The 14,204-nt window shown below is 34.1% G+C and overlaps 1 protein-coding gene across 4 annotated transcripts in view; it reads left to right on the top strand.

The window, feature by feature from the left end:
• The window catches only part of LOC142980038 (zwei Ig domain protein zig-8-like), a 248,613-nt gene that overhangs the window by 122,952 nt on the left and 111,457 nt on the right, over positions 1-14,204 (top strand). For all 4 annotated transcript variants that reach the window (XM_076125312.1, XM_076125314.1, XM_076125311.1 and 1 more), the window contains one exon: positions 1,628-1,661. The gene's annotated coding sequence lies outside the window, so the exon portion shown is untranslated. The remainder of the gene's footprint in view (positions 1-1,627; positions 1,662-14,204) is intronic.

Below are 14,204 nucleotides of genomic sequence, written 5' to 3'. Positions count from 1 at the left end.
TAGGACTTGTCCGACCCGGGAACCATAACCGAAACATCATATTCGGCAGTCGTATATATTATCGACTGCGTATAGAGTGCAGTGAAAAAGACACGAACCATTATTTCCCACAAAATATTACTCGCAGAATATTAAGTTCAAAGGTGAGCACATCATTTAGACCGTCAAAGCGTAATGAGATCGGATCCTATTTTTCATTTTCATTGTAGCACACTATAAAACATGAAGTTGAACGTCCCGCTGAATTTGCATGATTTCCGCATTTGAAATTCACGTAAATGTACCCGCTTTAGGTTGAGGTCAATTTTGTAGTTTTATATATATTTGTTTAGTGCTGAAACGATGCAATATAGATTTTGATGTGTTATATATAAAGAATGTATTAAAGATTTTTAGGCTTAGTCGCCAATTACATGTCAATAATATAGCATGGATCATGGATGTGAATAAAGCTAAATAAGTTAGTAGGGATCGCGGGAACTATAGCTCGATTCTCTAACAATATTTACAACCGGTTAGCTATCGGGAAATTTTGTATAAAAATCTGATCAGCGCCTCTAACGGGCGTCGTTGAAACTATTTGGGCAGTACATTTTAAACGTAAAATTTTCGAGACTCGACATTACCGACTGTAGATAATCGCGCTACTGATTATACAGTATATTATTATAAATGTCAAACTTTCGATACCGGCTTATTCAGTATTGCGTGAATTATTCAAATTCCATTCGAAATATTCTATATTTCGTTATCTTTGTACAAAGTATTTGAAATAGTCATATACTTTTTTGACTAAACATGAAATTCACTGTTTGAAAATACTGTAGTATTTATTAATTATAATAGAATTTTAGTCGGATTAGTGTTTATTTTGGTTCAGTGGCCCGTTTAATTTGAACATCCAACGAACAAGATCTAAATCTAGATTCAAAGCTAGAAATTTCTCACTTAGCCGTACCACAAACTGAAGCTTTCAGTAACTAAAGTGAATAACCGAAGTGAATTTACCTCTGACTGTTTCCACAATATTATTGCAATCACTTTGTTTATAATAAACATGGTACAAGCGTTATTATGGTTTAGAAATTAGTATAAATAAATTTTGTATGAAGTAAAGTATGTTTGTATGAATCTAGCTGTACGGTTGCCAGAAAACTCTTTTAATCTGTGGCTGTGAAGTTTCAGTGCAGGAATTGTCTGTTAAAAAAAGGAAAATTTAATTTCTGACTAAACTACTGTACCTCGATTCTCTACCACTATCGACTACCGACAGCCGAACTGTCACCGAAAAATTTTGTATGAAAATCTGATCAGCGCCTCTGACGAGTGTCGTAGGAAACATTTTGGCAGTACATTCTAAATGTCAACATTTCAATAGCTAGCCGGTTGTCGCTAGTCGATAGTGGTAGAGAATCGAGGTACGGAATGATCGATTTTTAAACAACGACTGCCTAATAATAATTGTACTCAAACACAGTAATAGTTGAATGTTTACCTTTTAAATAATTTTAATTACTCATAACTATATCAAGAGTCATTGCAAATGATATTCATTTTATTTCAATAATTTATTTCCATTCACGTTTATACAAAGAAGTTTTATAATTGGTATCTCCTTTGTTCCCAGGTTGACTAAGCAGAGCTACAGCGATAACTAAAAGGTTAGACCTTCATAAATTATAAGTGACATTTCAGACACTTTTATAAGGTTTATTAAATTACGAAATTGTCCGACCATTTTTTCTTATATTACTTACGTACGTATTCTATGACCAATATTTGAAAGACATCTTCTACTTGAATGATATTGGTATAGTGCTTATGATAGTTGATCAGTTTCAGATTTAATTCCCTTAGCCAGCAAAGCATTTTTGAGTTTTTAATAAATTAATGTAGCAGTAAGGTTAATTAGAAACCGAAACCGAAAATTAAAGGTTGAAAAACATTAATGTAGAAAAATGTTGCACGATTCGTAGCTGTAGAACATTGAATACAACTATATGAAAGCCAATATGCTTTACCTCTACATTGTTTTGTCCCTCAGATTATTGTAATTAACGTCAAAGCAGCAATTAACTACATAGTGACTATCAATTGACGTACATTAGTTGTCAACTGAGAAATGTGATACGTATTTAGATTTAAAACCAACTGACGTCAGTCAAAAGGGTTTAAAACTTTCCTCAAAAAATGAATCACTAACTTCCGAACACCGTCGCATTTCATAACGCACAGGTACCAATCTCAAAAACGAAGTTACATAACCAAAGTTAGCTAATTCCTCTGATCTCTTGTCACAGTTCAAATCCTATGATATTACCCCATTAGGCTAAGTTCATATGGGCGCGCGGAGTCGTGCGGGCCTTTCGACCGAGCGGTACAAGATCGAAGTAAACAGCTAGTATCGTCTACATCACCGCGCAATATCGAGCGTCGCGCTACGATCCGCGCGCTAGTTCTTGAACCGCGAGTAACCGAGCGGTTTCTCGGTTCTGTTACCGCGCGGTGATGTAGACAATACTAGCTGTTTACTCCGGTCTTTTACCGCGCGGTCGATAGCTCCGCGCGGCTCCACGCGGTCATATGAACTTAGCCTTAATGCTAGCCCAACGATCCTTGAACAACGCTCTAAAGCTCAAATGGTTCGCGAAATAATTTCACGTGTAATTGCTCCAGTAATTTTTGGCCTAAAACAATTTTACACTGTTTCATGCATCGGCTATCTGAAATTGTATCGAAGTGATTTATTTGCCGGTTATCTAAGTTGACAGGCATAATTTTTCGGTTTAATGATTGTCCGAAAAGGGTTGATATAACAAAAATAGAGTGAAATGATAAAGGGCTTATATTTTGTAGATAGGCAAGTCTGCTTTATTAAGCGTAAATCGTAGATACAGTGCCTGTTAGAATGAATAACATGGAATAAAGGTCACTCGGTCGAGATTCAATTTTGTACAAATATTTTATTTGTTTTTTTTTTTGTGATCCACAAATTACGTAGTGGTATCTGAGGTGCTATCACATATCCTCTGCTAACAACTAGGTATTTGTAAGCCGCTATGCTGTACATTGGTTTATCCCGTAGATTATAATGACTAACACGTTACATCACATCAGTAACGTACTGGATAGTCACCATCATTTGAGGAATACTAAATGTCAACTGAGATACATGATAAACTGGTCGTTCTTTGGATGAGAATTTCGTGTGCTTGTAAAATAACTTTAAAAGCAAAATAATCAAGATACAGTCTGTAGGTTATACAGCAATGGTTTCTTTGCTGGAATGCGCCCCTTGGCTATTTAAATCTTCTGAAGAAATTTTCTTGTACCAAAAAATTTAAGGGTAAATGACAAAATTCCTCAATAAATAATTGAACCAAACATGGGTATCAGTTAAAAGTGGGTCAAAATGTAAGCGGTATGTGGACAAAAATCGGACCCAAAGGCTTATTGAAAAAATCCTGAAATTCAACACAAACAGAAAGGGGTCACGGATTTTTTAAATTAATTGGATACACAAGAATAGCATCAGAGGATTATATTGTTGTTTGTTCGGTATTAACAGCTCTTGCTATCTCCTCATGGATATGGGTACAGAACGAGATGAGATGTTATTTTTATATTTGATACTGTAATTAGGTCATACTTGTGTTCGTTCTTAGGGATTCCCTGACAGATTTTATGGTAATAGAAAGTGTAACGAACAAAACAATAATAATTGGAGATTTTTTAATTTCACTCAACACCCTTTATTTCGGGAAAAGATCCTGGAGTCTAGTAGCTGGATAGGAATAGATTAATATGTTTTATAATAATTTATTTTGCTCATATTATTACGTTCTTAATTTCATTGACATTATTTTCGTTTTGATGACATATTATAGGGGTAGGCAGTAGGTAATCTAACCTACTCTGTGCTAACTATCTAGCTAGCTGCTATCTATGCTATCTATTGTAGCCTGACTATCTAGTTAGGATAGAGTAGTGAATAAGAAGAGCTTCGAAACTTATCTTGTCATACTTACTAAGTTATTTATAGTTTATAAGCTGATATAGAGCCTCTTTTGCCTAAGATAGATTTTAAAACCATCTGCAAAGAAAATCTGAATGTAAGTTTAATTAAGTATTTTTGCGTAGGTTTGTAAGTCAACAAACGTGCAAAGGATTGAGAGTAGGTTGTTAGTTATTTACACAGGTTTCTTTGCAAAAAAACATTTACTATTTTTACTATATTATTTAGAGGTTTACGTTTAAAATTTCCATTTTTAGCATAACTGTTTGTATGTACCTATATGCCATAATATAGCCTACTTTAGACGTATTCCGACACATTGTCGTTTTTTCGGCCTTTTTACAGTCTTTTACGAAACCGTGGCTAAAGAGATAAAACACTTTTAGCTCAAATACATTAAAATATTCTAAGCCATCATTTATTTTCAGATCATTAAAACGTCTTAAACAATAACTCTTAATAATCAAGCAATAAACTTCAACCCTAAAATTTCGATCATGAAAACGCACGATTCTTAACGAAGGAAAACAAGAACATTTCAATGGATCTTTATTAGCGAAGCCCATAATAAAACACGCACAATAAACGCGATTCAGAGAGACACCGTCTTCAAAGTTCAAAAGGAACATTTGGAAACTCAAAATTCCTGATACCGTACAGTTGACAATTTCTTAGAAACAACTTGAAACTCAACTCATAATTAACATGTTCAAACAAGTGTGAACGTTTCCGTTTCTCACTGAAAGCTGAAAAAACAAACAGATGGAATATTTGAAAGGAACACAGCCTTGGCAAACATTATGTATGTTACTACATACATACATATATGCTGTGTATATTTACTCTGTGTAATGCAAAAGGGTGCGACTAAAACAGTTGTGTTAAGGACATTTACTTTACGCATTATGTGTTCTAACAAAAATCTTATATTTGTAACGAAGTATATTTCATTTGGACTAGAAGGACTGTATCGGAGCTCAACATATTTTTTTCCTCAAGTACTTACGTTTCAGGTTCCTCAAAATATAACGCGAGTTAACAAGTAATGTTTTTTTCTAAACTTTAATTCTATGAATGAGTTCGAGTCACGCATAAGTCTCCTAAAATATCAAAAACTTCGTATGTGCCTCGGATAAAACATCTGATTGAATTAAAAACTTAACTTACGTTTCTTTTTTTTTTTTATAATCTTTATTTATTGAGGGCTTTTAACTCTATGAGCTTATGTCAGCCCCATCACAACAAAAACAAAAAATCGACACAGTTATTTTCTTAAAACTACAAAATATAAATATATAAACACATTTCACCTCACTGGCTGGATAAACTAAAAAAATACTAAACTTACGTTTCTGTATCCACAAAACTTAACGCACGATGCTGGAACTTTCATTGTCATATTGATTCAAATTTAGTCTGTTTCAATAAATGTATTTAAAAGTTAAGAGCTTGATTTTAATAAATTATTACCAAATGTCAAAAATTAAGATACAGCTTTACAACCCAAAATTTTGAAGAACAATTTGAATGCCTAGAATTTAACTAGATTAGATTCAGTAATGCCTTAATTTAATCCAGGTGCCTAGGGTCTATGAAAACCAATTTCTTGCAATTATGTCCTAAGTTTGTGAACTAGGGAATATGGTAATTCGGGTTCGGCTCTAAGGGTTCGAGAGTTTAGAAACTGTATTATGTAGTTTTCTCTGAACAAGTACTACAATTAAGCACTGTCTAGATTTCGTGTAAAGATTATTGATTGATTTTAGACAAAGGTATTAGTTTGAATTGGATGGTTTTGAGTTCAAAATTTAAGATAGTTATTGCAATCTAAATTTGACTTAGAAAATAGAAAATTGTTATTAAGGTTTTGGATCTTCACATTGGCTTAATTTACAAAAAAATACAGAAATACGCTAGCTTACAATGTGTCATATTTAAATGTCTACTATCAAACAGTCATTAAGTATTTCGAAAATATCTCTACTATCTTCGAAATACAGTGTCGGCTACAAATTAACTAGAAAACACTTTTGATTCCTATAGACAGATTACATAACAAATACTGCTTAATACAGTACTATTACTGTATTAGCCAACAATAAAAAGTAGTTTAATTATTATATATCTAAATTAGTCTTTATCAATCAACACCTTCCAAACCAAATTACATTGAACTACTGAAATCGTTCACGTTTTTCATTTAACGAACAAGCAGAGTACTAAAGCCTAAGAAAACGCTTAAACAAATTCAGTACGCGACGTCACAATTGTAGCAATTTATAACAATTCTCCCCGAGACCTCAGCTTGTCAACCGTTAATGTTGATGAATTGAACGCTGTGCTAGGATACAGGAATTAGTTTTGATGCAGAAATACGGCTGTTGAAGCCGAATTATTTCTCTTAATTTCTTATGTAATAAGTCTCTTGTTGTAGGATGACTTCGTTGATGAAATTCGTACTTATAAAGAATTTTTACCTACTTACTTCTTCAGAAGAAATCAATAGGATTTTAGTAAGCTTAAAAAATGAACATACTTAAGTCATGCTCTTTTTTAGGGACAAGCAGAGACTGAAGAAGACTGAATACTAGTTCAATCCTAGCAGAAATTGCAAAAAGGATATAATATCGTTATAGGTACTATTACTGGTACATACTTATGCGGTGTAGGAATAAAATTAACTCCAGAAAAAATATTTATAAATAGATAATATACCTCCTTTGCAAAAAAAACGGGCACCTTACACACACACTTTACCTTAGCTTTTCTATGGGTAAATATTATTATATTTTTAGTATGTCATTAGCTTGGATGACTAGAAATTTCTTATTATCAATGAGAATCTAGTTTTTTAACACTTTTATCCTGGTATCGGTGTTTTAGTCAATGTAAACAGAGAGCCGTGTTAAAATGGACATTTTTATGGGTATAATGAAATTAAGACTACGAGTATTTTTATGGTATTTTAATAAAAGAGACATTAAAAAATAAAAATTAATAACGAGTATGACCTCCTCTTGCAGCGATTACGGCATGTAATCGTCTTGGCATGCTTCCCACCAGGCTTTTGATGGTGTCCTGTGGAATGTGTTCCCACTCAGTCGAGATTACACGTTTAAGCTCTCTGATGTTTTGTGGAGGTGGTTGAACAGATCGTACTCGCCTTTTTAGGAGGTCCCAAACGTGCTCAATGGGGTTAAGGTTGGGGCTCCGCGCTGGCCAATCCAAACGACGAATACCGACCTCTTGCATATAAGCATCTACGTCGCCAGAACGGTGGGCCCGAGCATTATCGTCCATGTAAATGGCATCTTCACCAATAACAGTCAGTGCGGGTTGTGCATTTTGAGAAAGGATTTCTGTTATGTACCTATGCGCATTTAGTGAGCCATTTTCTATGAATACTATCTCGGTACGATAGTTGGAAGTTACGCCCGCCCAAAACATAACGGACCCTCCACCATAAGGGGCGATTTCTTCAAAACACACATCGGCATAGCGTTCCCCTGGTCTTCGTAGCACTCGCCGACGTCGGTCCTCACCATGCAGACAAATTCGAGCCTCATCGGAGAAGAGTACGCTACTCCAGTTACCTGGTGTCCAAGATAGGCAATTTCTAGCGAACCTCAACCGCGCAATCCGGTGCTCACGGAGTAACTTGGGGGCCCGCGCTGGTCGTCGACTACGTATATCAGCAGCTAAAAGTCTTCTCCTCACAGTCCATAGGCTAACTTGTGCTCCTCGTACCTCTTCAAGGTTTCTTTTGAGGTCTATGTAACTGCATTTGCGGTTCCTCAGCGCCTGAGTCACTAAAAAGCGATCGTCTCGCGGCTGTGTGCAACGTTTTCTCCCAGAACCTTGCCTTCTCTGAACGGAACCTGGCTCTTGGTATCGAGTCCAGGTTCTTTGTACGGTTGAACGACTCACGTTTAACCGCTGTGAGACGTAACATTGGCTACACCCCTCTTCCAGCAGCGCTATAATTTTACTAGCTCTTATTGCTTTTTCTGCCATTACGATAGACACAAAGATATCTGTTTTAAGTCACAATAAGGCAGAATTATGCGATAAACATAAATTGTTGTACTAAAAATAACGAAAAGTTACTTTTAGTTGCTTGATAACCTTTTAACCGCAAACCCGCAAAAAGTGTCACAAAATGAAAAAGGGATTAATAATTTAAAAAACAAAAGTTTTGAATTTGGAATGAACTTTTTTTCATACCCAGACTCTTTATTAAGTGCCAGTAACATAGTTTGGCTATTAAAACCTCTGAAGAACTAAATTATTACCAATAATGTTAAAAAATCAAACCCGCCCGTTTTTTTTGCAAAGGAGTCGCCTAGACCTCAGCTTGTCAACCGTTAATGTTGATGAATTGAACGCTGTGCTAGGATACAGGAATTAGTTTTGATGCAGAAATACGGCTGTTGAAGACGAATTATTTCTCTTAATTTCTTATGTAATAATTTTCTTGTTATGGGAGAATTTTTTGATGAAATTCATTTGGATTGATAGATGTATAAAAATTGGTACCTACTTAATTGTTTATAAGTAATCAAATGTGTTTTCGTGAGCTTCAAAAGAACTTGAATACAAATTAAATCATCCTGTTTTGGTAGTAAAAAGCGACCAAAAAAGGCCAGATGATACAATGCCTGCAGAAATTGCAAAAATGAAATTATTTCATTGCATGTACAATTCTGATAGATGCTTATGCAGTGTGGGAATACAATAGGACCTGAACATTTAATTAAATGGTACCTATTATCATCTTAAATGATGTAAAATCAGGTCTTTTCTTACAGTAAGTGAACAACCTAGAATAAAAGACATTGCTGCCTTATTTTCTGGTGACGGAAAATGATGCTTAACATTTAATCTTCTTACACAAATATATTTTTATTTCCATAACGAACGAGTTGACATCCGTCCAATTACTTTTACAAATTGCTTCATAAAACAGCTTGTTAAGCTTTAACGAGATAAATATAATATCTTGCAGTATTTGTTGGATCCGTCAAATTCAATTGATATAAGGAAGGGCTCGTAACATCATTATGTGAGGAACTATTTTTCTTGATTTGTTCGAGCATTATGTATCTTTCTTATGTATTGTGTAACGCGGAAGATGTATTGGTAAATATAGATTTATGATAAAAAAAGATATAACGTATCTACAGTTGATTAAATTACATTGTTCATTTTGAAGCTTTTTCTGTCATACCAGTAGCGCGATTCTCTATACTCTCGTATTTCGACAGCCGGATAGCTGCCAAAAAGTTTTGTATAAATCAAATCAGTGCCTCTAGCGGGCGTTGTAGGAACTCTTTTGTAGTACATTTTAAATGTCACCCTCTCGATACTCAATACTATCGACATTGTAAAGAATGACGACGATGAACGACTGTCGTATTAACAACTATCTATAAGAACATGGTTTCATTACATTTCTGTTCAAAAACTTGGTCGAAATGACATTGCTTATAATATGTCGGGTGTATTGTCTGTCTTGTTGTTACTCTATGACCACCAACTTGATTACAACAACAATTATGCAGAACAACATATCACACTAAAATTAAATGTCAATTTCGACATCGATATTAATCAGCGCGCGTAATCAGCCATTTTGAGTGATGACCACTAAAACATGAATGATAAACAAACAGATTATAATCACGATAACCATGCACATACAATTAATATTGAATATCATACAAAATTCATGAACCTAGTCGAAGTACATGCTACGTCGCATAGCTTGGTTCAAATTGAATCTGATCATGGAGGTTATGTAGATAGTATTACAAACATAGGTATTGTTATCAAGTCTATGTTTGGCTAAGATTCGAGCGATGGGAATCGAAATTGTAGTGAGCGGGGATGTTCGAATTACATTCGAGCTGGGTAATAAAAAAGAGACATTGCAATCGTGATTTTGATTTCCAAGTCTTCTTTCGGCGGTATTTTTCCATGTGTCTTAAAAAGGACTTGACAACATTTTGATATTTTCAAATTTACTTATGATGTATCTTGATGAGTCTCGTATATTGTAGCTATTAGTCAAAAAGAGCTAAAATTATTCATGTCCTTTTAAAAATAACATTTTATGGATGACTTTGAAACTTATCGCAAACAAAAGTTTGCATTGGAATCAAATAATTTATATCAACGTGTATAGCAACAGTGACAATTACTAAACCTACAGTTTTTTGTTATTGAGATTCAAGAAAGGTATTTTACATATTTGCTAACAAATAATTTTGCTTGCCAAGCTTACAAGCGAAAGACCTTAGTAATTCCAAACAAAACGTACAAAAAAGGTTCCGGGCATTTACAAAACAAATGACTGGAGGCAAACTAGAACCATTTTAAAACACTAAGCAACTGATAAGTGAGGCAACGAGCTTAGCCATCTATTTGGACCCACATTAGACTCACTAAACGAGTTCGTCTGTCTGCTCCAATCGATTCTCCAGCAGTACATTTCATCGGTACCCTTAAAATATTTAGGACTCTTCCCTTGCCCTTTTCCTGTACATAATGTAACGGTAAATCCGTGTGTTTATTCGCTTTTATCTCGGAAACTACTGGAGTGGTTTTTATGTTATCAAACCCTTTGGGATTTGCGTTTCTTAATGTTTTTCTTCTTACGATTGAGGATTCGGTATCGAAAATTTACTTTCGGTATGTTACATGGAAAATGGAATTTAGATTTGTATTGGAGCAATGAATTAAAATGTGTAGCGTGTTTTTAAGTTGTCTCAGATTTTTTCTTTGAATTCTGTCTGAGAACTTTGAAGTATCTGTTTGTAATTAGTACAATATCACGAGTGTTTTGCTTGACCTTTGCTTTGAAATTAAAAAATAAAATAATTGTTTTATACGTTAATCATGAGTGTTAGTTTAGTTCTATTTCAATCTGACTCTATTTTTAAATAAGATGTATTTCGTTAGTAAATAATTATCATTTTTAATGTAATTATACTGCAAAATCATAACAATATAAAAATATTTATTTAAACAACGTAGCTAGTTGAGTTTAGCAGACTCTGCCTATCACCACGAGAATAAGACTTAATTTTATATATGCAACAATTGATCTAAATCAGAACTAATGTAACTAATTACTTTTCAACAGAATCGATAACAGTATTCAATATTATCTAAATCTAAAACTTAAACGCGTACACCACAAATCATAAACTATGCTTTTAATAAATTCCCAGCAAAAAATTCCATCTTCATTCCACAATCCAGTTCAATTTTATTCCCACTGTCACACACAATTAAACAATGAATGATACCGTCATGTCCATGGCAGTTGCATAATTGATAGAGTGCTAGCAAATTAAGTCAATTGTACTGTTTGCATATATTTCGACAAACACCGGATTTATATCCAGGCTGCGTTGATTTCACGCTGTCGGGATTATTTGTTTAATAATAATATTGTTGGTTCACGATTGTTTGGTTTTGATATAAATATTTGTTTCTAGGTTGAAAGTGCAGTAAATAAGTAGCAGTATTTCGGCTCTTAAAGACATTTTAGGACCTTTACGGTGTCACTATGCTAGTAGTCATGTAAACATTTTCCTTTTTAAAACATTTCACTTCTCCCAGAGTTCTGAAACTACATTCAATGGTAAACGAAATGAAGTCTCTCAATTGGTACATACCGGAAAAATACCCAATTTAAACTTAAGACGATCGAATTGTACTGTTTGCATAATAATACAAACACTGGATTTATATCCAGGCTGCGTTGATTTCACGCTGCCGGAATTATTTGTTTAATAATAATATTGTTGGTTCACGGTTGTTTGGTTTTGATATAAATATTTGTTTCTAGGTCAAAAGTACAATGAATAAACGTTTTGTCTTTTAAAAAACGTTTTAGGAATTGTACTCGTAGTCATCAAATAAATATTTTTCTCCATATTGCGACTTTTTCAGACTTTACAATGAGCGCTTTATCCATACAATAAGCATGATGAAGACCTTTTAATGCTATAGAACGAAAAATTCCCAAATTACGCTTAGGAAGATCCTTTCTCTCGTGCTTAGCTACAGAATCTAATAAGATGCCCTTATAATAATCAGTAGATAATCTATTTTTGGTCAGTTCCGTACTATACTCAAACAATAATAGGCCTTTACTACAATCTATTTTTACCCTGACCTCAAATAGACGAGATTAGTCCGAGAGTATTATTAACGTGGTCAAATTATACAACAATATAAGAAATAATCTCAATAGTGATAAAGAACGGGATAACAGTAGACAGATAGTTATTGATCCGTCTGAAATATAAGAGGAATAAGTTACTGTTACAGACAGCCGTTACGCCGGCGGTATAATCACGAGGCTCAGTACCTCGATTCTGTACCACTATCGACTACCGACAACCGGCTAGCTATCGAAATTTGACATTAAGAATGTACTGCCAAAATGTTTCCTACGACACCCGTCAGAGGCGCTGATCAGATTTTCATACAAAATTTCTCGATGACAGGTCGGTTGTGGGTAGTCGATAGTAATAAAGAATTGAGCTACAGTAGTGTTTTGCTTGTAGTTGAATATTTTAAACTTAATGTATAGGAGCTCGTGGCCTAGTCAATAACCGCCACGCGGTTCGATCTCTGAGGTTAAGCTACTCTTGCCGAGGTTGTTCTGTGGATGGGTGGCCATTTTATACATATCGAGTTCCTCCGTGTTTCGGAAGACACGTTCAATTGTGGGTCCCGGCTGTCATTTCCTAAGATTGCCAGTCGTTAACTGTAGCCAAAAGCTTGAGAAGAACACAATTTGAAAGAAAGACTTAAGCTGATATAGTGATATAGAACGGGATAACAGTAGACAGATAGTTATTGATCCGTCTGAAATATAAGAGGAATAAGTTACTGTTACAGACAGTCGTTACGCCGGCGGTATAATCAGGAGGCTTAGTAGTGTTTTGCTTGTAGTTGAATATTTTATAGCTAGTGTATAGGATGGACTTGATTTGAAAGCTTTTTTTAGAAGAAAATATGATATTTTTTTTAAAGTATTGAAAGGTTTGAGAGTGGTTTATGTCAATGAGAAAAGATGATGTCTTGACAAAATGTTAATGATGAAAAAATGCTGATATACCTAACTATGATTAATTATTTTGGTACGATTGAAGATTTGTCAAATTTTATAAACCAAGGAGTTCTCATGGATTTTAACGATTTTAAATTTTCGCGACTTGTACATAATACTATTATGCAACGGGTCTTAACGCGAACCTTTAATTTCCAATCGCGATTGAGATCCGTTGCATTATAATATTTATTGATTTTATCTTTAAAGTTAATTGCAATCAAACTTTAGAAAAAACTAGCAAGGATCGATATTTGGACGAAAATAAATCCGTTACTTCCGTTAGAGACGCTTTTGCTTTACAGTTAAATATTTTCAGATCTTATAATAAAGAGTTGTGCATAGGATATCCATCTATAACTACTCGTTTTAAGCCAGTAAACATAATATTGAGCTGTGTTAATATAATTGAATTAAAATGTCCGAAATACATAATATTTCATAACAAAAACATTATAATTAAAACAGCTATTTGCGCTATAATTTGTAATCTAAACGCTTGCAACACCAATCAATAACCACTCGAACTCAAGGCCCTTCACCATAATTAAAACTGCCCGCATCAAGGAACTGCTCAATAATAATTATTTCATACATGTGCTCATTATTTGCGCTTTCCATCTCCAAATATTGAGGATCATCGAGTGTAGGACCCTCGGGATCTGAGTGTTCGTACATACATCATTAATTATCTGTTCGATACAAGGGTCTGATGTAATTATATTTCTTTTTATACCTATCGATGTTTTCGTTGAATATTGTTTTGGTTTGTTTTTGACTGTTATTATTATTTTTCGTAAGGTTAATGGTGAAGCTAGTGTCTAGTGTGATTTTTTTAACCGACTTATAAAAAGAAGGAGGTTCTTAATTCACCGCGAGTTTTTTTGATGTTGGTTAATTTTGGTTATGCTTAAACAAAAAATCTAATAAACAGATACAGTTATTGTTCAACCGGGAAAGCGTAACGGACGCACTCGTATTAGCATAAATATGGATAATTATATTTTTTGTTTTAGTCGTTATTCTAATTTCAGCAGTACATTCTTGCCTCTAGCAAATTAA

This window comes from Anticarsia gemmatalis, chromosome 17 (assembly GCF_050436995.1).
Source record: "Anticarsia gemmatalis isolate Benzon Research Colony breed Stoneville strain chromosome 17, ilAntGemm2 primary, whole genome shotgun sequence".
In the NCBI taxonomy this organism is placed as follows: Eukaryota; Metazoa; Arthropoda; class Insecta; order Lepidoptera; family Erebidae; genus Anticarsia; species Anticarsia gemmatalis.
The sequence above is the reverse complement of the archived record's forward strand: the minus strand, read 5'-3'. Positions and strand labels throughout refer to the sequence as shown.